Source organism: Spermophilus citellus (genome assembly GCF_964194105.1).
Source record: "Spermophilus citellus genome assembly, chromosome: X".
Classification (NCBI taxonomy): domain Eukaryota; kingdom Metazoa; phylum Chordata; class Mammalia; order Rodentia; family Sciuridae; genus Spermophilus; species Spermophilus citellus.
The window spans coordinates 86609867-86637255 of record NC_138190.1 but is presented as its reverse complement, the minus strand read 5'-3'; the positions used below and the strand labels follow the sequence as shown (position 1 = coordinate 86637255).

The following is a 27389-nucleotide window of genomic DNA, read 5'->3' as shown; positions in this document are numbered from 1 at the left end:
AGAAACTTTGAACCTAGATCATTCAAGGTTTGACTCCATCCCCTTCCCCCACCAAAATAAAATAAAAGTGGTAAAAACTGGTGTTCAGGTTCTTAGACTTTAACCTACATCAAAATAGCTGATAATTGTGATGGTAGGAGGACTCAACTATAACCAAGCATATTCTAGGTCAGGGAAGGCTTTGATCTCACACTGACTTCTTAGAAGCTTCTGAAGCATCACACACACAAAAAATCCTTCAGTAAAACCCAGAGATCAATGTCCACAGAACCTGAAGTGCTCAGTCTATTATTTAAAAGCACTTTTTGCTCCCCTGAGAGCCCCTGCTTTTCATTCTAGTCATACTGGACTCTCCATTCCCTCTGTTCCACCCACTCCATAACTGCTGCCTATGCTATTAGGCACAACTCTTTTTTTTTTTTTTAAAGAGAGAGTGAGAGAGGAGAGAGAGTGAGAGAGAGAGAGAGAGAATTTTTAATATTTATTTATTTTTTTTAGTTCTCGGCAGACACAACATCTTTGTTGGTATGTGGTGCTGAGGATCGAACCCGGGCCGCACGCATGCGAGGCGAGCGCGCTACCACTTGAGCCACATCCCCAGCCCTAGGCACAACTCTTCTTTCAAGAATCTCTGATGACTCCAATGAAGCCTTCATCCTCTTCTACATTAAGATAGCCCTACAAAGAGCTAGGTCAATAGAACTTTCACAAGGACATGAACCTGGCCTATTATTTACTGTGACCTCTCCACCAACTACTTGTGGTGTGAAGAGGGATAGCTGCTCAGAGAACACCTGTGTGAAAGTGCACATCGAGGCATAAAGAGGAAATCACCCAGAGTTGCTCAGGCACTGGGTCCCAAAAAGAGCTCCTGAATCACTCCAGTGTTCCTCCTATAGACCCACTCTCTTCACATCTTCTGGAGTTCAGAAGGTCTAGAAGCTCCAGGTCATGTGTACATTTCCCTTACTCCAACTCCATTATACTGTACAGCAGAGATGGCATTAAATTTATTTTGGAGGGGGTATTAGGAATTGAACTCAGGGGTACTTGACCACTGAGCAATATCCCCAGCCCTATTTTGCATTTTATTTAGAGACCGGGTGTCACTGAGTTGCTTAGCGCCTCACTTTTGCTAAGGCTGGCTTTGAACTTATGATCCTCCTGCCTAAGCCTCCTGAGACAATGGGATTACAGGTGGGTGCCACTGAGCCTGGCTTGAATTTCTTATATAATATATATGAACATGTGTGGTTCCTTTCTACTTACATTCCTAAATACTCACTAAAATATACTGATGCTTCCAGTTAAAGAAGCATTTTCTATATTGAAGATCACAGCAGTTAAGTCAGGAGGGAAGCATATATTGTCCTTGTAGATAATGGACCTAATATCATCCTGGGATCTTGACCAAGGTTTCTGCTTGAACTCTCACAAAGCTCACCTCAGATAGGGTCAGGATTTCCTTTTACACATCAGGAAGTTTAGAAGGGAGAACTAGTATCACATCCCTGAAAATCTGACTCCAGCACCTATGTCTGTGATGGTATCACAATGGACCTTTAAATTACAACATACCACCCCCAAAAAAGTCAAAGTGAATTAAAGACTTCAACTTAAAACCTGAAACTATAAAACTCCTGGAAAATCACAAAAGATAAGTTCCTTGCCACTGGCCCTGGCAGTGATTTTTTTTTTTTAATTTTGTTTTTGGAAATGAACCAGAAGCCCAGACAATAAAAACATAATTAAAATAGGACTACACCAAACTAAAACACTTCTGAACAAAAAAGGAAACATTCAATAATATGAAAGGGGGCCTTTGAAATGAGAAAAAATGTTTGCAAACTATATACCTGATAAAGATTTAATGTGTGTGTGTGTGTGTGTGTGTATGTGTGTGTGTGTGTGTGGAACTATACCACACAAAAAATACAAAAGCCAAACATAGGTAAAAGACCTAAACAGACATTTTTTTCCAAAGAGGATATACAAGTGAACAACAGGTATATGAAAAAAAATGTTTAACATCAGGAAGCCCCAGGGAAATGCAAATCCAAATCAAAATGAGATATTATCTCATACTTGTTAGGATGGCTATTATCAAAAGACAAAAGATAACCAACCTAGGTGCCCTTCAATAGCTGAATGGATAAAGAAAATGTGGTGTATATATATACAATGGAATATTACTCACCCATAAAGAAGAATGAGATTATGGCATGTACCAGTAAATGGATAGAACTGGAGACTATCATGCTAAGTGAAATAAGCCAATCCCCCCCCAAAAAAAAACCCCACAGGCTGAATGTTCTCTGATATGCAAATACTAACACACAATGGGGGGGTGAGTACCGAAATTAATTGGATTAGACAAAGGATAATGAAGGGAAGGGAGGGGATGAGAATAGGAAAGAGAGTAGAATGAATCGGACATAATTTTCCTATGTTCAAATATGAATACACCACAGTGAAACTCCACATCATGTACACCACAGGAATGGGAAGTTATACTCCATGTGTGTATAATATGTCAAAATATACTCTACTGTCATGTATATATAAAGAGAACAAGTTAAAAAAGACAAAAGATAACAAGTGTTGGCAAGAATGTGGAGAAAATGAACCCTGATACACTGTTGATGAAAATGTATATTGGTAAAGAAATTATACAAAATAATAGAAAGTTCTCTCAAAAAATTAAAAATAGAACTACCATATGAGTCAGGAATCCAATTCCTCTTCTGGGTATATACCCAAAAGATATGACATCATTATGTCATAGAGATATCTATACACTCATGTTTATTATAGCGCTATTCACAATAAGACAGGGAAATAATTTAAGTGTCTGTTGACAGAAGTAATTGTGGAATATGTACAATGGCATATTATTCATATTTAAAGAAGGAGATCTGCTGTTTGTGATAAGATGGAGGAACATGGAACACATCATGTTAAGTGAAATAAGTCAGACACAGAAACACAAACAATGCATGATTTCTCTTCCACATGGAATCTACAATAGTCACATGCAAAAACAGATTGTAGAGAAGATGTTGCCAGGAGTGGGGGAAGTGGGTAATGGTTAGATATTATTCAAAGGGTACAAAATTGCAATTATCCAAGAGGAATAAGTCTAAAGGTATAATGTATAGCATGATGACTATAGCTAATAAAGTAATACAGGTTAGATATTTGGACAGAGTGGAAAATTAATAATCTCACACACACAAAAAGTGATATTTATGTGAGGAGATGAATATGTTAATTTGCTTCATTGTAGCAATCATTTCCCTCTCCATATATATATACATATATATATATATATGTGTATATATATATATATATATATATATATGTGTGTGTGTGTGTGTGTGTGTGTGTGTATGTGTTCATATATATGTGTATATACTCCTATATATATTTCATTTCATTTATTAAAACATATTCCTAACTGGGTGCAGTGGCACATACCTATAATCACAGTGACACAGGAGGCTGTTACAGGAGGATTGTAAGCTCAAAGCCAGTTTCAGTAACTTAGTGAGGCTCTAAACAACTTAAGGAGACCATGTTTCAAAATTAAAAATAAAAAGGGCTGGTGATGTGGCTCAGTGGTTAAGCATCTCTGGATTCCATCCCCAGTACTAAAACATAAATAAATGCATACATACATACATATTCCCTTATTGTTTGAAATGTTATAATCAGGAAAATGCTTATCATAATTTAAATATTGAATTTGTACATGGAGTATCAAAAATATGTACACATATACTCCCTATTTTTGAAATACCTATAAAACATATTTCTCATGGGAGAAATAGATTAAAATTATTGCTTATGGCTAAGGTTGTATCTCAGTGGTTGAACACTTGCTTAGAATGCATGAGGTCCTAGGGCTGGGGATGTGGCTCAAGTGGTAGCGCGCTTGCCTGGCATGCGTGCGGCCCAGTTTTGATCCTCAGATCCTCAGCACCACATACAAACAAAGATGTTGTGTCCGCCGAAAACTAAAGAATAAATATTAAAATTCTCTCTCTCTCTCTCTCTCTCTCTCTCTCTCTCTCTCTCTCTCTCTCCTCTCTCTGTTTAAAAAAAAGATTTAAAAAAGGAATGCATGAGGTCCTAAGTTTGAACTCCTGCACCACAAAAAGAGCAATGATTGTTTAGACATACTTTTTTTTAAAATTGCTTTTATTTTTTAAATACATGACAGCAGAATGCATCACAATTCTTATTACACATATAGAACACAATTTTTCATATCTCTGTTTGTATATAAAATATGCTCACACCAATTCATGTCTTCATACATGTAAAGCTGCTTTTTCCTTTTTTTTGGTAGAATGCTAGAATTCAATCTATATTAAGAAAAATCTGGATTACAGAGGTAACTTTCATCCTCTTAAATCAATAACTTATCATTATTTTTTTTGTTGGTCGTTCAAAACATTACATAGTTCTTGATATATCATATTTCACAGTTTGATTCAAGTGGGTTATGAACTCCCATTTTTACCCCGTATACAGATTGCTGTATCACATCAGTTACACTTCCATTGATCTACACATTGCCATTCTAGTGTCTGTTGTATTCTGCTGCCTTTCCTATCCTCTACTATCCCCCCTCCCCTCCCCTCCCCTCCCCTCTTCTCTCTCTACCCCCTCTACTGTAAATCATTTCTTCCACTTGTATTATTCTTCCCTTACCCCTCACTTCCTCTTGTATGTAATTTTGTATAACCCTGAGAATCACCTTCCATTTCCATACAATTTCCCTTCTCTCTCCCTTTCCCAAAACTTCCCAGACTTGAAGAATGAGACAGAATCCCAAATCCTAGAAGCCTACAGGACGCCGAATGGGCACAATCATAAGAGATCCACACCTAGACACATTATAATGAAGATGCCCAACATACAGAATAAGGAGAGAATTTTAAAAGCTACAAGAGAAAGGAAGCAGATTACATTTAGGGGTAAACCAATCAGGATAACAGCTGATCTTTCAACACAGACTCTGAAAGCTAGAAGATCCTGGAATAACATATTTCAAACACTGAAAGAAAATGGGTTCCAGCCAACAATCGTGTATCCGGCGAAACTAAGCTTCAGGATAGAAGATGAAATTAAAACCTTCCACGATAAACAAAAGTTAAAAGAATTTGCAGCTAGAAAACCATCTCTTCAAAAAATCCTTGGCAAAACATTACAGGAAGAGGAAATGGAAAATAACAATGAAAACCAACAGTGGGAGGTAGGACAATGTTTAGACATACTTGATGTGTCTGTATAAGCCTATGTGCAGGTATGGATTTCTATGGCTAAAACATAATGAGACTCTTGGTTTCTAGATCTTAAATTCTACTACCCCATATATACACATTTAGTAGGTAAGGCTTCCTCTCATCTCAGAGAAGTTGAGCCTATTGACTTTTGGTTTAGAGATTCCAAAAAGTAATGGATACAGAAGAATTGCTGCCAATGAGGGAAAACTCCATCAATTTGTTTTGCTATCTCCCACCCACCATTCTTTCTTGAGTCCCTGCCTGAGATTACAGATAGCTAAAATTATGAATGGTTTTGCCCTTTTGTGCTTAACTATTAAAGCTCCTAATTTTTTAAATAAGAAAAGAGATGCTACTCTTTAGAATTCATGAAAAAGTATGGAGAGTATACAGCCAACCCTGCTTCAAACATCCCTGTGTATATTAAAAGATTAAAAAGAAGTTTCACTTAATGTTGACCCCATATATCTTGTTCATCAACCATCTCCTTTACTTACACTCTTTCCTTATCAGTGTTGGCAGACCTGTGCACACTGTAGAGATGGACCCTCCCAGAAAGCAGGCCATCAAGAATCCAAGACCCCACCCCTGCAATGGCTGCCCACATTTTCTCCCCACACCCTCACTGTCCCTCTCCAGGACTCCATGGACATAGCTGCCCAGACCAATTTCCCTGAATCATGCTCTGAGCTCAGAGGCAGGCTGTTGCATAGCAACAGAGGCTCAGAGCCAAATATAACCCCTAGAAGGAAGAGTGGCCCCAGATAATGTTGGTGCTATGAGGAAAACAGATAAAGATCATATCTCCAAAACATTCTTAAAAGCAGCCCACATTTTTCCCACCAAGACTCCCCACCCCACCCCATGGTCCTAGCCTGTATGCCAAGCACTGGGTGTTCTGGACAAACTGCTCCATTGGCGGTTGATCCTTCCATTTTCCAAGCGCCCCAGCACCCCATTAACATGAAGGGGTTCTAGTTGCATGGGGCCTGTTTTCCACACACACAGGATGCTGGTGCATTTTCAGGACCACCCTTGTAAAGGGCTTCTGTCTCTCTCTCAGGGAAACTGTCTCCAAAATGGCAAGAATCAGGTTTGCCTTTCTTCAATAGGCAGCTTGGAGTAGGATGTTCATGAGGAGAGTACAGAGCTAGGATGCAGCAGGCTCAGGTTCTAGTTCTAGTTCATTGGAAGCATGTAAAGTCCTATAAAATCCCAGGCCAGCATCACACTTAGGCAAAGCTGATGGTATTCATTTACCAGTGTGGAGCTCTTGCTTTAAGAGACACCTGCTGCCCCTTAAAGTAACCCTGAGCACCTGTGCCAATCAAAGGAATCCACCTTCCCTCATGACCTCCCCTGATTCAGCCATGTGAAGGTAACAATAATGTTGTCATTGCTCACAATATCAGGAACTAGTTTCCAAGGCACACAGACATAGGATTCCAGATGGATTCCATGAGGACAGAAAATGTGGCACTTTGGTCATCATATCTATGACTGATTAATATAATTTAGGGCCATGATTTTTATTTTTGTTGTCTCAGGGATTAAACCCAGAGGCACTTAGCCACTGAGCTACACCCCCAGTCCTTTTTATTTTTTGAGACATGGTCTCATTAAGTTTCTTAGGGCCTCACTAAGCTACTGATGCTGACTTTGAACTTGTAATCCTCCAGCATCAGCCTCCTGAGTTGCTGGGATTATAGGCTGTACCACTGTGCCCGGAATTTTCACTCATTTTTCACATCATGTCCCTCTCCTCTCATGGCTTCTGCATATGCTAACACTTTCCTACAATTCCTCTCCATAACTAATTCCCAGAAATCACACATCCTCAGAGCCACAGATGGAGCATATCTTAGTCCACAGAAAATGATTCAAGGAGTGAAGTAGAGGTATCTCCAAGAGTCCACACTGGGGCTGCCAGATCCAGTTGGATTGTGTTTGTAAGAATAAGGCATGGGCTGGGTGTGGTGGTGTATGCCTGTAATCCCAGTGATTTGGGAGACTGAGGCAGGAAGATGGTGAATTCAAAGCCAGTGTCAGCAATGGTGAGGCACTAAGCAACTCAGTGACACCCTGTCAGTTGGACTCAGTGGTTGAGTGCCTCCAAATTCAATTACCAGTACCAAAAAAGAAAGAAAATTTTTAAAAAGAATAAGGCATCATCCATCATTTTCCATCTCATCACTTGATTTATAAGATTTTGCATCTGGAACAAACAAAAAATCAACAGACCAATTTCATCTAATATGTTATTTTGTATGCTTTCAATTTTTCTTCTAATTAATGATAGAAGTAGTTTTCCATTTTGAGCTGTTAAAATGCTTGATATTATATAGCAACAAGATCTGTGAGTCTGTAAGATTAAGCACCATCTAAGCACAATGTTTCAATCGGGACAGGTCTACAGAAAATAAACAAGCAGATTGTCAATAAAAGCAAAAGCTAGTAATATTCACCGCTGGTGTATGAGGCTGTGTGTGTGTGTGTGTGTGTGTGTGTGTGTGTGTGTGTGTGTGTGATATACTGGAGATTAAACTAAGGTGCCCAACCACCAAACTACATCCCCAGCCCCTTTTTTTTTTAAATTTTGATACAGGGTCTCACTAAATTGCTGAGGCTGATCTCAAACTTTTGATCTTCTTGCTTCAGGCTCCCAATTGGCTGGGATTACAGGCATGTTCTGCCACACTCAGCAGAACAGGCTTTTGTATATACTGTAAGTGCCAAACTTGCCTATTTTTTAGGCCCATTTTATTGGGACAAAATAACATGAATGACCTTCAATAAAGCAGTTCAATTTTGGGGGCTGGGGTTGTGGCTCAGTGGTAGAGTGCTTGCCTTGCATGCGTGAGGCACTGGGTTTGATCCTCAGCACCACATAAAAATAAATAAATAAAATAAAGGTATTGTATCCATGTACAACTAAAAAAGATATTTTTTAAAAAAAAATAAGTTCTATTTCTAACAACAAGAAAGTTTCAGCTCAGGGTTTAGAAAGGATCCCCATGTTGAATCTGACCTGCATTCAGGTAAGAGAACTCTCAATGAGGGGTAAGGTCAAGGATCCAAATGAGTTCCTGGTCTGTGGAGGAAAAGAAATTAATTTTTATGCAACAGTTTGTTTAGAGGGTCCAGCTCCACTTTTGTTACTTTAATGGCTTAATTAACTACCATAAAAACACTGTTAGTAAGATATTGCTATGGACTCTTGGTCAGCATGTGTGGCTGCTCCTAGCCACAGAGCTGAATGGCAAAGTATTTGCTCACCCCGGCCCACCACCAGAGGCAAGGAGAAAGACTAGGTACCTTGATCTGCTGGTGGCAAGTCTGTTGCAACAGTATGTGTCAGGACACATGCTGTGATGGTTAATTTCTCCTTTTTAAATATTTCTTAAGTTGTCTATGGATTTTTATTTTTTATTTATTTATATATGGTGCTGAGAATAGAACCCCATGCCTCACACATGCTAGGCAAGTGCTCTACCACTGAGCTACAACCCCAGGCCATGATGGTTAATTTCTGTTCTCCATGTTTATCCTCCCTGAAACAAGGAGTGAGGCTCGAGGTGTACTTTCCCCTCCTTTCTTTTGCCTCAAAGGAACTTTTTGGTAGGGGTGGAAGTGGAAACTGTCTAAAGCCAGTATTCTTCCACGTTTTAATACAACTTAAACATATCAAAATTATTGGGCTACCTGTACTTGGTAAGGAGGGTAGAGCCTCTGAGGACACAGAAAGGAGATAAGGAAGGAAATTTCCCCAAGACAGGTATGAATTTGTGTTGTGTGTGTTGTGTGTGTGTGTGTGTGTGTGTGTGTGTGTGTGTGTGCTGCTAGGAATCGAACCCATGAACTCATGCATGCTTTTTCACTCTACCACTGAATTAGAAAGTCTACAGGTCGTTCTAGGAGGAGGAATATTAGCACTGCTCAATGTCAATGCTTGGGGAGGATCCTAGATGGTCCTTCTAAGGTAGTCACCCAGCCATGAGCCAGAATTTCTTTTTCTAAACTTTTTTTTTTTTTTTAGTTTTAGATGTACAGAATATATTTATTTAATTTATTTTTATGTGGTGCTGAGAATCGAACCCAGTGCCTCACACATGCTAGCCAAGTGCTCTACCACTGAGCCACGTGCACAGCCCAGAGACAGAATTTCTTGATTTGATTATGGATTCAGTAGGATCGGGCATCCTGAAGGAACTGAAATAGTTAGAGAAATGGTCAGCTCAATTCTAAGCAGTATGAACACATGAATGATGGTGTCAGGGGCTTCCCCACACTGAATGTTGAGATATAAATTCCTATAAGTGGGACTATCAAAGAGCATGATATCAAACACTTTTCTAACAAAATTTAAAATCTCTTCGCCAATATGTCCCAATAAAATATGAGATAAGAGCACTTTGTTTTCATGGGTTAAACAATATTATGTAAGTTAAAATGAAAAGTTGGGCATGATGGCATGTGCCTATAATGCCAGTTGTTCAAGTGGCTGAAGCATGAAGGTCACAAGTTTGAGGCCAGACTGGGAAACATATTGAGAACTGGTATAAAAAAGAATTTAATAATTAATAATGATAATAATATGATAACAATGATGTAGTACTGGGGATTGAACTCGGGATGCTCTATCACTGAGATACACTCCCAGCCTGCCCCCTTGTATTTTCAGACAGGATCTTGCTGAGTTGCCCAGGCTGGCCAATAACTTGTGATACTCCTACCTCAGCCTTTGAGTTACTGAATTACAGGTGTGCACCACCACACCCAGCAATAATATTGTTAATATTTGCTAATATAATATACCTAGATTGGAATGACAGATTATTTTTTAATTTCTCTATCTTATTTCCCTTAGTATAAATGGCATATTTCAAATGTATATTTCTAAATGTGAAGATAACAGTTCCATGAGATGCTTGTCCTAAAACAATTTTAGTGTTTGAAAAGAAAATTCAATTAATGAATTTGGGTTTATGCTTCATCCTCTTCAAATAGAAAAAAATGGAGCTAAAGGAACTCTATACATTTTGGGGGGAGGACAAATTGACAAACCTGTTTGTAGAGACATTTACCAACAACCTATCAAAGAAGAAAATGATATACCCATTAACCAGTGTACTCTTGGGTCTGGACTGCATACGTTCCTTGGCATATGTGCAAGCATGATTACAATGGCATGCCTAAAAATATCAAAACAACCCTACATAACCTTATTAGGTATATCTTAGAAACACTATTTTTGGAGAATAAAAAGCCTCAAAATGGCACTTCCTTTATGGTCTCACTTATACATTTACAGCTAAAAGCATGCAATAATGTATTTTGTATGACTCTCACAACTGTGTGAGAATGCTGTCATTATTCCCAATTTACAGATGACAAGATTAAATTCATTGATATAAAATCAATCTTTTAGAGTTAGTCGTAAGGAACAGTAATAGGAATTCTAACTCTCACCCTTCCTACAAAACATGTAGAATTCTCCTTTATAGATGATGAGCTTCTAGGATTTAAAAACTTTTATTTTATGTTTCTACTATTGTGCCCACATATATACTCACTCAACATTTCTCTCACTGAAGAAGCTAATGGTGTAGATCAAACCCCGATTTAAGGTTCTGTAAGAGCTAATAGGTATAATATCAGGCTGAAGGGCTTGTGATTCTTACCTTATTTTCCTCTCTTTTCATTTGGAAGTTCAACGGAAACCTTATTTTCCAATATATTTTGTAAATATTTATTTTTAGTTATAGTTGGACACAATACCTTTATTTTATTTATTTTTATGTGGTGCTGAGGATCAAACCCAGGGAGGGCCTCATGCTAGGTGAGTGTTCTACTGCTGAGCCACAACCCCAGCCCTTCTAATATAATTTTAGAAGATCAAATAAGGGAACAAAAATGATGAGGGATTAAATAAATGGTTCAACAATCTTCTTTCTCCTGAAATGTTTCAGCAAAGTCATCCCACTACACAAAAATGACCCCAAACATGTGTAACCGACATGATTCTGCAATCTGCATTTGGGGTAAAATTGGGGGTTCATAACCCACTTCAATCTAATGTATGAAGTATGATATGTCAAGAGCTATGTAAAGTTGTGAACAACCAATAAAAAAAAGAAAAAAAATGACCCCAAACTTTCATTCATAACATAAGTTTAAGTATGTGTTCATTCCTACGGCTACATTTCTAGGTGGTCTGTATGGCACTTGCCCTGTTCAGTTTAGGTAACTGTCATCACTTCTCTGGAATGGAAGAGAAACTACATTCCATCTACTCTGTATAGGATTTCTCATTTGTCATTCACAACAGAAAGCACTGTGGTTCCCCTGTTACATACGACAAAAGGCAGGCTGACAGAGGTTGAAAAATTATTCCAGCATCACAGTAGAAATAAGGAGTAGAAATGAGATTCTGTGTTTTACTCTCATGACATTATTTCATACATTCTCAACAGGGGCCACATTTCCTCCATGGGCTAAAAATTTGTTCTTGAATGTAGAAGATTGGTAGAAATTAGAATATTTTTTTAGCACTACAAAGGACTAAAGTACATAAACTTTAACATTTTATCTGTGTTATTAAATTTTAATATTGTAGGAATAAAGGAAATGTGAGAAAGTAAATGTACAAAAGTCCTCTACAAGTGGTATAATGATGAAAGAAAAGTTGAAAAATATTGTACATACCCTGTGATCTCTTACATGAGTAATAGGTCACCCAAGCTTTGGAACTGGATATTTTGCATTCCCCCATGGATACTCACCCACTCAACAATCCTTATTGGTAATGGTGGTGGTTGAAATAAAATTCTCCCTCTTAGGGCAAGATACCTTGATATGGCAACCACGTAAAATGACTGGATTTTAAGGTGAAATGTAGGTGATTAGTAAGAACATCAGACATTATCTCTGAGACAGATGAACTAGAGGGTAGGAAATTAATGTTTCTAGAAATAATGTAATGAAGAAGTATTTTAATTTGCATTACCTTTAGTCTTTACATTTATTCAAATAACATTGTCAAGTATATAGCTTATATCGGATATAGGAATTTAAGAAAAGTTAGAAAATCTGGGAAATAACTTCTTTAAGGCCTGCATAGTAGTAGAAATTAGAATTTCCCCAAATTGTCCTATCCTGAAGTCACCAGGAATTGTATGCTCTGATTTCCCTGGGTGCTCAAAAGCAATGCTGCCCAGGGTATGGTTTAATTTATTTATATAATGAGATGTATTACTTTAAATTATAACATTGAAAATTTAAAAACACTGTATAAGGAAGTAAATCATTAGTTTGTCTGAGGAGGGCAGAATAAATACTTGAAAATTATATAGGTCTAGTTTTCCTGGTATATGAAACATTCCCAATAACCAATATGGATAATTAGTCTAATGATGCTGCAGTAGACGAGCTCTAATTATGACCCCAATGATCTTTGCCTCCTCATATTCTGTCATATAATCTGTCCCATTGCATAAAAACTCTGAGGGGAAAATAAGACAGTCAGCCCCACTCAAAGGGTGAAAATGTACTCCAAGGACCTTAATCCATAGCATGTTAACTATTAAGAACATGCTATTTGACTATGTATACAACCAGAGATATGAAAAAATAAGCTCTATACATGTAATAAGAATTGTAATGCATTCTGCTGTTATATATAAATTAAAAAAATAAAAAAGAACTTGATATTTGGGCTGGGGTTGTGGCTCAGTGGTAGAGTGCTCACCTAGCATGTGCAAGGCCCTGGGTTGAATCCTCAGCACTACATAAAAATAAATAAATAAAATAAAGATATTGTGTCCAACTACAACTAAAAAGTAAATATTAAAAAAAAAAGAACATGAGGCAGGCTGAGGTTGTGGCTCAGTGGTAGAGTGCTCGCCTAGCACGTGCAAGACGCCGGGTTCGATTCTCAGTACCACATACAATAAATAAAATAAAAGTATTGTGTCCAACTACATATAAAAAAATAAATATTAAAAAAATAACATGAGGGTCTGGGGTTGTGGCTCAGTGGTAGAGCATTTGACTCACACATGTGAGGCACTGAGTTCAATCCTCAGCACTACATAAAAATAAATAAACAAAGGTAAAAAAAATATGATATCTGCCTTTCTCTACCTTCTCACTTAATAACACTTAGTCTTATCAGCCTAAAACAAACAAACAAAGAAGCAGGTGTATCAGCCAGGTGTGGCAGTGCATACCTGTAATCCCAACATCTCAGGAGGCTGAGGCAGGAGTATTGTGAATTCAAGGACAGCCCCAACAATTTAGCAAGGCCCTAAGCAACTCAGAGAGATACTGTCCCTAAATAATATATAAACAGGGCTGTGGCTCAGTTGGCTCAGTGGTTAAGAATCCCTGGATTCAATTCCTGGTACCAAAAAAACAAAAACAAAAACAAAAAAACCAACAACAACAAAAAAACCTGGTACATCATTAAAGCCAGGATAGTCATGCCATGACTCTCCAGGAATGAATAACATAAAAGATAAAATTGTTGAGGAATCACCAAACAGCAGGATCCTTGTTATTTGCATGATTTGTGCCTTCTTCCACCCCCAATCTATGTGTTCTCTTAACAGCTGCAGTAACTCATCTCTATCACAGGCAAATATGATTATACAGTATGCAGCATAATAGGAGATATGTAATATTTGGCTCCAGACTGACTTACTGACCAAATGACTGCCCTTTCCACAAGGCTGAAATGCTCACAAAGGAAAGGAAAAGCACCTTTTAAATGTACCTAAAGCTAATCAAAATTCTTAAACACTAGTCTGCCTCTACTGTCATTATACAGAAGTAAAAACTAGCTCTTTTCTTTGTTTGGTTAGCACGCTTAACACTCTATGGTCAATGCTGTGTCTCCATTCTGCTCAAGAAGTCCTAATAAAGAGTTTCATTTCCATCACAGTTGTATCTTTTTGTGATTTTTCTGGTGAAGAACATGAAAAAGCCATTGAGATTATAACAGAATATGCTATTTGGCTATGAAGAAAAATCTAATACACATAAAGATATACAATCATTAAATTGGTAGGTTAAAACTAAGTCTGATAAAAATAAATATTTCTATAGAGACAGAGAAGTTGCACATATTGAGGTTGATGATGTATATTCTCTGAAAATATGATACATATTTATTGGCTTCATGCACTGACAAAGTCAAGAATCAATGACCAACCCAGGAACAATAAGCAACTTACATATGAAGATTGAGTCTCCTATACTCATTTCTTACTTAAAAAGGGAAGAAGAAAGCAAGTCTATATGACTAAACCCAGGTCTGAGATTGGGATTTTACCAGGTGAATCAGAATAAACAATCACACCAGATGGTATGTAAAAAAAAAAGGACAGTCAAAGAAAACAATTTGAACAACAAATATTAGTGACTGTAATGGATTAAAACATTAAATATAGAAAAATCTCTAAGTCATGATGACACTCTAAAAAGGAAAACAAAACACAAAAAATACCAACTTATTTCTCACCTTTGGAAGCTTCTAGGGAAATATCTCATTATTTTGAAAAGTGGAAATACTATAAAAGATACAAGTATTCATCATTCTATTCCTCTGTGTACTATAACTGTGAATCCTAATAATCATTGGGGTAGTAGTTTCTGTTTTAGAAAACATCCAGCTAATAAATGAAGAAATTACAGAATTAGAACATGACCACTGTATAATTTTTAATGAAATGCGTATCTAGATATAAATCTTAAGAGACATTAAAAATCATGAGGTAAAAAAAAACTAATGGGAAATTTTATAATGGATCCATTACCTGAGCCCAGTGTTCAATCTTAAAGTCACAGTAGCAGTGACAATCAACATGATAATGTTCCTAGTTTATTATGCTATGGAGTGAATACTTGTTTTTCCCCCAAATTCATATATTGAAATCATAATACCCAATGTGAAAGTATGAGAAAATAGGGCCTTTGGGAGATCATTAGGTCATGAGGGTTGAACTCTCATGATGGGATTAGTTTACTAATAATTGGAGACACCAATGAGCTTGCTTCCTCTCTGCAAGTACACAAGATGGAAAGGTCATATGAGGACATAATCAGGAAGAGGACCCTCACCAAGAACCAAACAATGCTGGAGCTAGCACTCTGAACTCAGATATCGAGCTTCTAGACCTGTGAGAAATAAAGGTTGTTTAACACATCCACTCTATGGTTATTTCTTACAGCAGTCTGAACTAACACATGGTGTGAGACTATAGGAGGTACCTTACACCATATCTGAGGTACATTTACCAAAAGAAATCTGAATTGTATAAAGACTCTAACTCTAATTACCAATTTATAGGAAATATGAGGGATCAGAACAGTAATAAATAATACAATATACAATGAGCAAAATTGAGAATACAAATTACATAGGCCAAAGACCAAGTACAATAATCAAATTAGAAAGTAAAGAGGGGAAGAGGGAGGGAGATGACCTTCTTCATATTAAAGGAGAGCTAAAACTTCAGAGAAAGTTGAATTAACAAAAAAAAAATACAACTATAATTAGATACTATTACACATAGAAAACAAGAGAATAAAAGATGGAAAATGCCAAGTATTGGTAAGGATGTAAAAAGGCCAGAACTCTCACACTGCTGTGGAGAATATAAATTAGAATAACCACTTTGAAAAACTGCTTGGCAGTGACTGCTGAGCTGAACATACATATATCCTATAACTTAGAAGTTCCACTCTTAGGTCTGGGGTAGATAGAGGCCCAAGAGAAATGAAAATAGGTATCCATCCAAATATATGTATAAGACATTCATAATACATAAGTCAAGAACTAAAACAATCCAAATACTCATAACAAATACACTTATTGTGAAATATATTAATTCAATGTAATACTATCACTAATAAGAATGAACAATCAACATCTATAGACAACAATAAGTGTAAATCTCACACATAGCATGTTAATTAACTGAAAGAAATTGGACAGAAAATTGAATCTCCCAACATAGATAGAATAAGATAAGAAAAGTCAACACCTTGGAGCTGGAGTTGTGGGGTTCTATCCCCAGCACCACATAAAAATAAACACATAAAATAAAGATATTGTGTCCATCTACAACAAAAAGAAAGAAAGAAAAAGTCAACACCTCATTTCCTCTTATTCAAAGATACTCAATGTCCTCTCCTATTTATCTATATCCTAAGCTCATGAAAAATGACTTACTACATATAAATATGTGGCAAATGCTTTATCTGATGGACAGACACATTAGTGAATGACAAGATATACCTGACCCTCAGTTCCAGATCTAACCCACATATTCTAGGTGATGTTGGGTAAGTCACCACACATCATTTGACTCACCCATCAGTGGGGGTCTAATTAGCCACGCCTCCCAACCAATGAAGTCTGGATCACAGAACAATGTGATTTCCATCTGGAAAAGCACTATGAGTTTCTAAAGGAAAAAATTCACCATGGAGGTTCAAGGAATTATCTTAAGAGTCCAGCTGTCTAATGCATAGTAATTGTGGTGATTGTCAACATTTTTGCTTTGATAATTATTACATTTTTGTTTTTCTAAACTAAATTTCATTTGATACAATGTGGGGTGATTCTACAAGCATAGATTCCCCCAAAAGAACTATGGTCACAATGTAACATTAAACATCATGGGCTGATAGAGTTCAACAAATGTTTGTTTCTTCTAAAGTATACTGGTGAGGAGTGTGGGCTCTGGAGACAGACTAGGGACAAGCCCTAGTTACATCACTTGAAAACTCTTTGAATACATTTATTCAGCATACTATCACTTATTGGCCTCACTGGTAAAACTGACATTAGATAGTACTTCTCACAGAAGAGAAAAAAATTTTTAAATATTTCTTTGTGCTTTGGTTATTAAAAATATAGTGTTGGGGTTATAGCTCAGTGGTTGAGCATTTGCATTACATGCATGAGGCACTGGTTTGATCCTCAGCACCACACAAAAAATAAATAAAATAAATACATTGTGTCCATTTACAACTAAAAAAATTTTTAAATATATAAATTTTCAGGAATAACATTTTAAAAATTCATGACATAGGGAAAAAAATTCTAAAGTCTTAAAACTGAATATTAATTATCAATTAATTTTATTGAATATTATTTCTAATTGACAGGGGGAAATTACACACATTATTGGGATATTCTGTGATGCTTTGGTATATGTTAATATTAGTGAATGATAAGTTTCATTCCATGATCAGAAAGCTCCATTGCTTTGGGCCTCAGATAAGGCAAAACATCTTGGTGGAAGGGCATAGCAGAGGAAAACTACTCATGTCATAGCTGCCAGGAAGGAAATAGAGGGGGGTGGAGGGGAGAGGGAGGGAGAGAGAGAGAAAGAGAGAGAAAGAGAGAGAGAGAAAGAGAGGCCAGGAAAAGAAATACCCTTCCAGGGCATGTTCCCAGTGACCTACTTCTTCCAACTAGGCCCCATCTCCTAAAATTTCTACCACCTCCCCATAATGCCATCAAATTATTAATCAATCAGTGAATTAATCCATTGACAAGGTCAAAGCTATCATGATCCAATCACTTCCCAAAAGTTCCACCTTTAAATATTGTTGTACTGAGGAACAAGCTTTCAACACATTAATCTTTGCGGAAGAGTTCATATCCAAACCATAACAGACAGTCATGCAGAATTCCAGGATACCTGGCGTGCCTGTTATTGTAATTAACCCAAATTGCACTGATCCTTCTCTCCATTTGAGAATGAAGATTGCTTTCTTACATGGGATCACAATTAAAACCTAAAGCATGCCTGCTCATCAGGAGGCTGTAGGTGTTGTTATCCTGTTTCATAGATAAGACTGGTGGAAAGTTAGTCACCTTCTTAGTATCCCAGTGATGAGGTTATGATCATTTCATTCTTGCTCCAGTAGCCTATGAGACTCTACATCTCACTAGGTTCTTATCTATGAGTTATTGGTTCTGTGGTGTACAGTCCACATCTTCCTCAGATGTACACTTGAAAGACAAAGACTATTTTTGAAACCACCATACAAAAAAAAAAAAATGGGGCTGGAGTGATGCCTTGCCTACTCCTACCCAGTTAACTTGAAGTTGTGCAATGACACTTTTCCTCAGCTCCATCTCCTTACCCTCTTACACCCAGCAGTGACACTGATGCTCACAAATATTGGAAATGTGGACTTATCCCTGCTTGCTGTTATATTCCCAAGTATTCTCTCTACATTTATGCTGTTATGTTAATGTCAAATGTATTGCACGGACAGAATGAAGGAGGCAAAGATGGAATTGGGAACTAATATTTGTTGAGGGCCTACTAGATGCCACACATTATAGGTAGGTATTTTCAGACTTTTTATCTTCAAGTCCTAAAGTGATACTTTGAGGTTCAGGTCATTACCTCCTTCCTACAGCTGGGCTTAGAGAGCAAAGTACATGCTCTAGGAGCTCTAGAGAGATGTCAAATTGACATTGAAGCCAATTTGAAGGGCCTTCCACTGACCAATGCTTGGATAATTTTAACATCAGCATATGATAATAATAACAGAAGCTAACCCTTTGTTAAAAATGTTGTTCTTTGGGTCATACCAATATAAATAATACATTGAGAAATATATTTATAAATAAATAAAACAGGCCATTTGGGTCAGCACTCCCTCAGTGTGGCCACTCACAGCTGCACACCCAGTGCCTACTGCTGCAACTAGCTGTACCAGGTGGAATTGGGATGAGGCCCAGGGAAGGGCTTGAGAGGCCCAACTTCCACCTGTTCATAAAGCAGGTGGACCAGTGGTGTGGACCCCCAGAGAACAAAAAGGCAAGATAATAAAGTACAAAATGGTTCTTTGCATCACAAGGATATAGTTCATGACAAAAACTTTGAGCCCTACTTTTCTGGACAGTCCAATCGGGGTAACAGTTACCCCTTGATGTGCAGGGGAGCCTCCAATTCCATACCTCACCACCTATGGGCAGCTCCATAATGGAGACAATCATTCCATGCACGATGCTGTTTTTAGGAAGCCAGGGGGCCTGGGGAACAACATGTATCAACATAGGTTTAGTTTCTTCCCTCAAAACCCTATATTCTCAGCAGGAGGGGCAAGTAGTTCTCAGAGCAGCAGACTCAGAGCTCCACATATAGAAGCAGCTATACTTATCTGCCAAGCTCCCTGAGTGGCATGGTTGTTGATGGACAGACAGGTATTCACAGTGACATACTTACCAAGGCACCTGGGATGAACAGCCTGGAACGGGGCACAAGGATGTCACCACTTCTGAAGTCAAGATGGTGGGCTCTTTATCAATGATGTGGCACTGACAGGAATCCTTTCTAGCAGCAGTGGGACAAATGTAAACATGCTAGTTTCAAAGCCAACCTCTTGGGTTGCCATTGCTGACAAGCCTGCAAAACCATAGCCTAAAATGAAAAAGAAAAAAAGTGGGCCTGTAGTAGGGGTTGTGATGCCTCCTCCACCTATAAAAAACCACATGGACACTGGCACCCAGGATAATAAAGGGCCTGTGCTGAAGGTCCCAGCTCCTGGCAGTCACCTGCCCCTAGTTTACCCTGCAGCCCCAGCAGGTGGTCCATATTCTCCCAGCTCAGGCCTCCCCCATTGGCCCAGTCACAGTATCAGAGCCCTCAGCAGCCACCCAAACCTGCTGGATCACCCCTTATAACAAAAACACTGCATTTAAGTAGAACAGGGAGGCTAGAAGTGGTAGTAACACTCCTGAAATCACCCAGATTAATTTTTCCCCAAGTATAGACTTCCACCCTGTCCTTGAGAAATAGAAGGCCCTCTACAGCTACAACCTTAAATAGTTTGAGTGAGCCCTTAATAATGGGCATGTTCATCATAAAGAGTTATTCAGAGGACAACATCCATCACTGCATCAAGTACTGCATCTGGTGCCACACTAAACATGGCAACAAGCTCCTGAATAACACCTTCCCTGCAGTGAGCAGATAGGGGCCTGTCTACCTGCTTTTCAGCATCAATGAGACTAGGCATTTCTGTGGGGTGGCCAAGATGAAGTTTCCTGTGGACTATGGCACCACGGCTGTGGTCTGGTCTCAGGATAAGTGGAAGGTCACGTTTGACATGAAGTGGATTTTTGTCAAAAATGTGCCCAATAACCAGCTCCAGCACATCAGACTATGGAACAACAACAAACCAGTCACAAACTCCTAAGAGACAAAGGAGGTGTCTCTAGTAAAAACAAAACAAATGCTGAGAATTATTGCTTCCTTCAAGCACACCATCTGAAGCCTTGAAGACTTTTCTCACTATGAGAAATGTCAGGAGGATGGAGAGGTGGTGCACAATGAATGGCAAAATCGAGGCAAACAATAAGGACAAACTAGTCTCTTATGTTAACAGTTGACTTTGAAAGCAAAGTATATTTGGTGCTATCTTCATGCTATGTTCATGTTCACCTATTTTGCAGTTAATTTTTGCCAGATGGATCTGCATTCATTTGTATTTTTCCTTGTGTTATAATGTTACAGAATTCACTAACAGAGAAGTGTTTTGTCAGCTTATCAGTCAGAACTAATGCAAAATATAAATATCCTTAAAAACAATAAAAACCTAATATATCTCAAAGATTTTTTGGGAATTTTATTATTTTATATTCAGTCATTTATTATTTCCAAGATGACTTAATAGTTTTTACCATTCTACTTCTTTGTAGCAAACACAAGAACCCATGGGTTGTTGTGTCATGTAAAGAATGCTGTTAAAATCTCACAGTGCTGAAATAAAATGGTTGGTGATGATCCTCTTCAATTGATTTGCCATTTTTACTATTTGTGTTATCTGTGTAAAAATGTTTATCTGTCCATTTGGATTTTCTACTGGATAGAAAGATAAGTTTTAGTTTTTCTAACGTGATGACCACCTTTGTATCCTTGGAAAAGCCATCCTTCACTATGTCTTGCCCACCCCTGCTACTGTCTAATCTCTTAGGGAGGATTATTTAGTGTTTTAAGTCTGTGTCAGTGTTCAGTTGTTCTCAGTTGTTGACAGAACATTTTTCATTTTCCCCTTTTATTCAACTGAGAATCCTGATGTTATCTTAAGTTTTATACCAATAATATTGAGCTTTAAAGTAGGATTTGATAGTACAGACAGTGTGTAGGTGATGCCACCTACTAAATTTCACTGTGTATCTAATTTTTGTTTCTGTTGAATGGGTTAAAAAATAGCAAAACACACACACACACACACACACACACACACACACACACTTTTTAGAAAACAAATTTGCTGTCATGTTTTGTGGAGTGAGGGGCCTATTGAAGAGATCACTGCCTGGAGTTAGATTTCAGCATGTAAGTGGTACTCAGGCCCATCACCCTCATACCCCAATTCTGCACATACCTACCACAGAGGATCCTTCCTGTCTTAGAGAGTAGATACCTTCTGAAGTTATTTAATGCAAAAGAACCTCTAAGTTAATGTATAACCTATATTATTTTGACTTGTATCTAGAATGTGTCACTTGCTCTGAATTTTTTTTTTATACTGCCTGTATGGAGTCATGGACAGCATTAGATCACCGTCTGTTAGGAGAATACAAGCCTTAATATGCATACCTGTTTATTATAAATAAACAAATTATAAATAAAAACTATACATTCAAGTGTCAACTAATAATTTTGGAAGGCAAAGGAGAATTCAAAAAGAGGCGCTGGACAACTATTATGGCAATACATTATTCAGACAAGAAAAAAAAAACGGATGCTCAGTCTGCACCAGATCTCACTGCAGTCACTGAGTCACTATGGTAACCATGCTAGTGAAGGAAAACTAGGAAATGGATCCAGTGTCCAGAGCACCGACTTGCTCTCGGGCTGGCTAAGCTGGTATCTGCAGGATAGGCACATGTGGAGAGACTTTGGTTCCAAGGCCCAAGTTGTGAACTTACTTGCTTTCTATGGTGTATGAAGCACACTGAAGAACAGAGCTGGGGTCTATAATGTGGGCACTCACAGAGCAGCCTGTCTTGGGGTTAAGTGAATATGTGGTTGGAAGAGGTGGAAGCTATTGTTCTGAGGCAGCACAGAGGATTTTCTCCTATTTTTTTAAGTTTTATACATTTAGGGTTTGATTAGATCTATGAGATTAATTTTAGTTACCTTTTCAATGTGGCATGATTACAGTTTACATTTATGCAATATCCAGTTGATCTGCCACAATGTATAGGAAATACTTTTTTCACTGAATTGTCTTTGGCTCTTTGTTCAAAAACAATGAATTAACCAAAATTGAAGTTAAGAAAAAATTTCCATCTGCAATAGCTACCAAAATAAGTGAAATATGTAGAGAATAATTTAATCAAGAAGATGAAAGTTGTACACCAGAAACCATACATTTGAATATTATAAATAGAAATAGTTAAATAGATGAAAATAGAGATATATCCTATGTTTAAGAACTAAATGAATCAATATTGTCAAAATATTCATTCTACCTGAAGCAGTCTTATTTATAGATCCAATGTAATCCCTATAAAAATTCCAATTGTTTTATACTTGAACAAAAAACATATCTAAAATTCATATGGTATCAGAAAACACCCCAAATAAACAAATCAACCTTGAGCAAAAAGAAGAAATCTAGAGGCATCAGACTACCTGATTTTAAAACCTATGGGCAAAGCTATAGCAATCAAAACAGCATAGTATCAGCAGTAAAACATACACATGGAATGGGGATGTGGCTCGCCTGGCATGCGTGGGGCGCTGGGTTCGATCCTCAGCACCACATAAAATAAAATAAAGATGTTGTGTCCACCGAAATCTAAAAAATAAATATTAAAAAAATTTTTCTCTCCTCTCTCTCTTAAAAAAATACACATAAACCAATGAAGTAGAATAAAGAACCCAGAAATAAATCCACACATAAAGACAACTGATTTTCAAAAAAGGTGTCAAAAACATATAATAGGAAAAAGGCAGTCTCTTTGTTATCAAAAGCTTGGTCCTTGTCCCTATGCCAATCCAATGATGAGGACAGATTTGGAAAAAAAGGAAAAAGAAGTTTTATTGCTTTGCTAGCAAAGGAGAAACACAGGGTACCCCTGTCCCACAAGCTGTGATTCTGCCCATCAGGGGAAACAGAGGGTTTTTTTAAAAAAAATATTTATTTTTAAGTTTTAGATTTACACTTATGTGGTGCTGAGGATCAAACCCAGTGCCTCCTGTGTAGTAGGTGAGCACTCTACCACTGAGCCACAAGCCCAGCCCCAAAACAGAGGGGTTTTAAAGAGGTAATTCAAAGGCTGTTTTCCAGAATGCCCTAAGGGAGTTGAAAGTTACTTGTTAATTTGGGTGATAGTCCTTTCTTAGATCCTCTGGGCCAGCCCATAATTCTGAACTACTTTATTCCTGTGGTAGTTGTGTGCTCCAGGACAGATATGGATGGGGAAGAAAGGTAATACAGCCCTGCACCCCTGCCATATCCACAAGGTTAGTGATGGCGAGAGAGAGAAGAGAAAAAAAAAAATGTCGGGTTTTAAAACAAGTCTCAGTGGCAGAGCAGCAAGGGATATATTCAAAGCATGGAGTGGACTTCTATTAAATTTCACCACTGTCAATTTCTACATTCCATTTCTAGGGAAAAATGGGTGATGACATCTTCAAGCTGTTTCCTGTAGAGAGAGGGCAAAGTTGGGGAAAGTGACTGAAAGTCCTAGTTCTCTATCAAGTGGGGAATGGACAGTTAAGGGTATTTAGCATCAGAGCAGTCCAGAAGCCCACAGTGGCAGTTGGTGGGTAACTGGACAAGACATACAAAGTGTAGGGATCCTGCTAGGACAATGATAAAAGACAGCAGAGCATTACATATTTGTAAACAATTAGCACAAAAGCAATTTATATTTCATCCAGTCTCTGAAAACCATGAAGACAGTAACTCATTAAAGCTCAAGGTGGGATACCACATGCCATTGATTTGTGAGTGGAGGCCATTTAAAGCTTTTGAAACATTAGCAGAGTTGTTAGAAACATATACAACATTTAGTTTTTATAATGGCACAGTGAGCTACAGTAAAGATATCTAATGTCATCTGATTTCTGTAAAATAGCTTCTCATTAGCATTAGCTCTATGCTTTATAGAGGGATTCCTTTAACTGTGTAATTTAGGCTTTTCTTGGTAAAGTTAGTTAGAGCTCTTCTGTGCCACATTGTGTGTTTTAGACCAATCTAAGGGATAAATATCAGCACTAGAAAATCATACCAGGGATCAAGTTTATCTATGTAGGAGGTTAGGAAGATCTGTGGTTTATGAGATCAGGCTCAAGTTGATTCAGGACAAACACATGACTCTAGAGACTTTTGTGATATTTATGCATTCCCACATAAGAAACCTTCCTTTATAGCTTCCAGCTTTACTTACTTTTGGTAGGGCTGACACAAATATATATCTTAAGTTGTATTTAAAAAGTCACTATCTTTCCTCTTAAATGTCCATATATGATTGTGCTTTAATTAAACTCTCCTGCCAGGTGTTTAAGACCAAATTGATCAAAACTGACCTTGTTCTTACCTACTCTTAGGGCCAGCTGAGATTTCTCAGCAATCACTCTTGGGTTTGTCTGAGGAGCCTCTTGGCTGCTTTTGCCTTCATCTCCCAGTCATTCCATCTGCCAGGATGGGTCTGGGACTTGCTGACCATATGTGGGCTTCCCTTGGAAGCATAGGGGACATTGCCCTCTAATGAACTTTTTTGCACAATGTGCATTGGTTGGCTTCCTATTCTCTAAGGTTATCTCGATCCCTCTGACTGAGAGGTTGGGGGACTCAGCAAAATTGGAGGGCCCTTAGGAGGTTCCATTGTTCCCTGGGTTCTAGCTAACTTTAGAGGGCAAGGACCAAAATGTTGGCTGCTTTTTCCTTGGCGCTTTTACTTACTTGACTTTTTAAAAATATTTTTAACTGTAGATGGACCCAATACCTTTATTTTATTTATTTATTTTTATGTGGTGCTGAGGATTAAATCCAGTGTGTCACACACACTAGGCAAGTGCTCTACCACTGAGCCACAACCCCAGATTACTTACTTGACTTTTCATCTCTTTGGTTTTAAACATAGAACAAGCCAGTTTTGCCAGTCTTAAAGTGGAAGTAATGGGTTATAACTCAATTGTCCATAATTTTGCAGTTAGTCTTTTCATTTAATTGTGGTCAATATTAACACTAGAAGTCAGCATTATATCCTATATGTCCTGTAGGTGATGACTTATTGTCTTAAATTAACTTAGGTTGTTTGTTAAAAGTAGTACTTCTGCAAAACACTAAATGCAACAGTTATAAAGTTTTACAAGGAAAATACAAAATGAAAACTATTGTATATTTGGTATATATTTAGCCTCTACAAAGACCCATATATTTATCAACTCAATTACATAGAAGTTTTACTCTTTTAAAAACCTCTTTTATAAACCTAAATACCTTTTACAATCCCCTACTTAAGTTTTCTACTATATCCCCAGTTTATTTTGAGACCATAGTAATTTTTTAAAAAATTATCTTTTGAAAACAACTTTAATTATTTTTTAAAATATTTTTCCTTTAGTTGTTGCTAGATATTTACTTTATTTATTTATACATGGTGCTGAGAATCGAACCCAGCGCCTCACACATGCAAGGCAAGTGCGCTACCACTGAACCACAGTCCCAGCCCTTTTTTTAAATGAACACAACTTAAATAAGTTAATTCTATCCTACTTTGGAGCCATTCTAACATTAAGAAGGACAAGAGAAAAACCTTAATCAGGTAAGGCTGGCCTCTTGGAAAATCTTAAAGTGCTTTATTTCTTTAGCTGATTTTTGCCTCTTTTTTAAAGTATCATTCTACAAAGTTCTCATATATTATTTCCTGACTCTATCTGAATATCAGTTAACATAATACAACATTACATCTGAAACATGAATCAATCTGAAAGTCTGAGAGTTCTTAAACTTCCTTTTTGTGGAAGAAGTGGCAAAGGGTTTTCACATTCCACATTGGGAACATTTGAACAAACCAGGCTCTCCTAATTTTTTTGATGGGGGTACCAGGGATTGAACTCAGGGGCACTCAGCTACTGAGCCACATCCCAAGCCCCATTTTGTATTTTATTTAGAGACAGGGTCTCACTGAGTTGCTTAGCACCTCACCATTGCTGAGGTTGGCTAAGCCACTGGGACTACAGTCGTGTGCCACTGGCCAGGCTCTCCTTATTACTACCATCCAAAAATACATTTAATTTCCCCTCCCAGTGTAAAGAGTAACATAAAACTTTATATATAACTCACCGATAACAGGTTATCTTTATCCACTTATAAAACATTAAATGACATAAATAAATACTAACCACATGTGTTATTTCTATATAAATCTGAAGGAGGCTATTGGAGAATACCAACTTGGCAAAATACTGTCTTAAGCTTTATATTTTAAAAGGCTTATATACTTGAAGAACATGAATACATCTAATACAGAAAGAAGCCAGTAATGGTTAGCATCACAATTACACTGAATTCCTTATATTAACCAAGTTTAACTTAAAGTCAAATTTAGAATCCATAGTGCATGGTAACTACAATCACAGATCTCCATAGGTTAGCAGTACTAGCAAAATGAAAGGATAGCCTTAAATCTCTTATGCATTTAGGAAACACTGTTAATGATCAGAAATAAACTTAGTCAAAGCCAGGTTTTAAATGACAGTGTGGCCCTTTCATGTCAGATAAATGTATAAAAGAGAGCACTTATTGTTATCTTGCCTGTAAACCTTAATAAACTTTCATTTTATAAACTTTTATATGATATCCAGACAAGGTTCAGACAAACATAGTTCTCAGATATATACATATCTCTAGCCATATATACTTGGAGTGTCAACTATATTGTAATAACCTAAAATAACAGTTGTTTATTTAACCAGTTATGCAGTAATCATTAAAAGACTTTAAAGCAGTTACAAACCTGAATTCCTTTAAGACTTACTTTCCCTGAGTAATAAAACCTAACAGACATAATATTTTAGACTTCAATTCGTATCAGCACATTAA

The 27389-nt window shown here is 37.4% G+C and overlaps 2 pseudogenes across 2 annotated transcripts in view; both read left to right on the top strand.

Annotated features, from left to right (window-relative positions):
- LOC308639485 (YTH domain-containing family protein 1-like) overlaps window positions 1–20093 on the top strand; it is a 42434-nt pseudogene extending 22341 nt beyond the window's left edge. The window contains exon 3 of the transcript in view: window positions 19103–20093. The product of the transcript in view is annotated as a YTH domain-containing family protein 1-like (transcript). The remainder of the gene's footprint in view (window positions 1–19102) is intronic.
- A 75-nt stretch (window positions 20094–20168) lies between these two features.
- LOC308639484 (YTH domain-containing family protein 1-like) lies at window positions 20169–20681 on the top strand (annotated as a pseudogene). The gene has a single exon. The product of its transcript is annotated as a YTH domain-containing family protein 1-like (transcript).
- The last annotated feature ends 6708 nt before the right edge of the window (window positions 20682–27389 follow it).